The 2,542-nt window shown below is 39.9% G+C and overlaps 1 non-coding gene across 1 annotated transcript; it reads right to left on the minus strand.

The window, feature by feature from the left end:
* Positions 1 to 1,216: 1,216 nt before the first annotated feature.
* LOC123453865 lies at positions 1,217 to 1,322 on the minus strand. The gene has a single exon (XR_006633042.1). It is a non-coding gene; the product is annotated as a U6 spliceosomal RNA (small nuclear RNA).
* Positions 1,323 to 2,542: the final 1,220 nt, after the last annotated feature.

Here is a 2,542-nt window from a genome sequence, read left to right on the forward strand (position 1 = left end):
GCAAGTAACTCTGTATTTGTTAGCTTTCCATCACTGTGAAAGTCAACTGAGATAAACAGTTTAAAGGTGGAAAGAAATCTTTTACATGGTCCCCAAGTATTTAATCCATGATGGACAGACTGCATGGAAGGCTTTGTGGGGCATATCATGGCAAACGATGTCATGGAATAAATTGTTTAACCTACTGGTGAACAAGAGGCAGAGAGTGACAGAGGATTAGGGCAAGATGCAACCACCGAAGACACTCTTTCAGTGGCGTTCATCCTCCTGGCTGACCTCATTTCCTGTTCCCAGAAGAGTGCCACCAATTAGGAATCTTTAAAGCCTGTGGGAGACCTTTTATATTCAAGCCATCACTTCAGCTCAGAGCCTTCAGAGGCTCATTCGTGTCCCTCATAATGAAAGTGGGTTTACTCTGTTTCCAAGAAGCCTCCTATCTCAATGGTTCTGAAACTGTTCAAAGTTCTAATTCAAAATCAGGCCTGACACACAAGGAAAACTCGTGACTGTGGGCACTTGTAAAAATTTAAATAAGTTCTTACTTCTAAGATATAATGGAACATAACATTCCCCTTACAAAAGAGAGAAACAGAGACAGGGCAAAGAGGGATTACACATGACCTCTGTGTGAGGTGGTTCAGCTCACTTCCTACAGCTTCCCTCAGTGGGTAATTCATGTTCCAAGTGTCTCTAGCTTCCTGGTGTTTGATTATACCTCCAGACTCTCCTGTGCTGCTTCCCTGGTCGCCACATCTGCAGCTGCCTACAGGAATTCCAATCCATTTCAACATTACCTTGCTCCCAGGCTTCAGTTGCAAGCCCCCTTGACCCTATAATTCTTGTGTTCTGCATGGTGGCAAAGCAGCACGTGATAGCTTGAGCAGGAATCAGGCAAGTCTCTGGGGACCACAGCCAGAACAGTCTCTAAGTGCCTGGAAGTTTAGGCATGAGGAGGCGCATCCAACAACCTGTGCTCCTTTGCAAGAGGGAACCCTGGGCTTATCTTTTCAAAGCAACATTAAGATGAATTAAAACCGTTATGCTTGCTAGAACTGGGGATGGATGAAGCCTGGACAATTCTTGAGATAACTCCAAGGTATCATTCTATTTTCCTAGAGCAAAGTTCTTGGCTTATTTTTTTAATTTTAATTTCATTTTTAATTAGTTGGCATAAAGAGATTTGGTATCATTCTTTCTGAAATTTCTGTGTTTTTTTTTTTATGTGGAACACTTCGGGAATTTGCGTGTCACCCTCGAGTAGGGGACATGCTAATCTTCTCTGTATCGTTCCATTTCAGTGTATGTGCTGCCGAAGTGAGCACCGCTCTGACATTGTCAACCGCCACTTGCTTCTGTTGATTCTCACCTCACCTCGTCTCCCTGGTCCCCATCCTTTTCCTCCATCCAGTAGCCTCCTCCCTTTTGTTTACATGCCACATATGTCCTGATGCCCTTCCCTTATCCCACTTCCAGCTCATTTCTCTCTTTGTTACCATTCCATCTTTATAAGTTTTACCCACATATCACCCTTGGGTACTTATAGATATAATAAACTGAAACATGCTATATTGGACAAGGGCACTAATAATAAGAACTTATAAAGAATTTATATTCTTTAATAGTATGTCTGATCTGTTAACTAACCTAATACTTTTTGTCTGAAATTTTAAACATCTTTCTTTTAGGGCCAAACTACAAGCTTTGCAAGTATTTCTATAGTGAATTTTGCTTCCAATTCTCATTATAAATTGATCCAAAATTAGACAGTAATATATATTCTGGAGCCCGAGCAATAGGCTGTTTGACATTTCCACCATCTGTTAGTCCTTCACCTTTTATGGCAAGTAGATTCTTGAGATTGTCATCACTCATCATGGAAGAAACAGGAATTTGTCTTGAGTAGAATTCTATCCATTTCCACTGCTAAAAGGATGATAATCATAAATTATGATCTTTTGATCTTTTATGTTATCCTAGCAAATATGATTTCAGAAAAGTTGGCCGTCCATTGCAATAAAGAACTGGTAACTTTACATAGAGTAAATGAAGGTAGAGGAAGGAGAATAGTTAGACCTCTAAGATCCTGTTGACACTTTATTTCTATTTCCCCATATTTTCTCTTTCAGACCACTTCAGTTGTTTCATATTATAAAGGCAGACTCATCAATATGAACAAACTCCTCTAGATTTAAGAGTAGCTACAACCTGGCCATGTGATAGTCTTATATATCTCACAGTTAGTGACCCCACAAACTCCTCTGAACTATCATTCATATTAGCTAATGGACAGTGGAGACTGCAGTGGAAAATTGCTCATAAAGTACATATTTTTACCAGCTACCTTCCTTTTAAAGTGGTGTTGTTATCACTTCCAAAGTAAAAGATTTTCACTTAAATCTATGGGTCTTACTTGCCTTTGGGGGAGGCTTATAGAAGACATACAGATATTTTTATTGGTATGTACCTGAGTAGAAGAAAGACGTTCCTTTGCTAGAATCCTGGTTCTATCTGGCTTCTCACATCTCTGTGAGAAGAATGAAAG

Source organism: Jaculus jaculus, chromosome 12 (assembly GCF_020740685.1).
Source record: "Jaculus jaculus isolate mJacJac1 chromosome 12, mJacJac1.mat.Y.cur, whole genome shotgun sequence".
Classification (NCBI taxonomy): Eukaryota; Metazoa; Chordata; class Mammalia; order Rodentia; family Dipodidae; genus Jaculus; species Jaculus jaculus.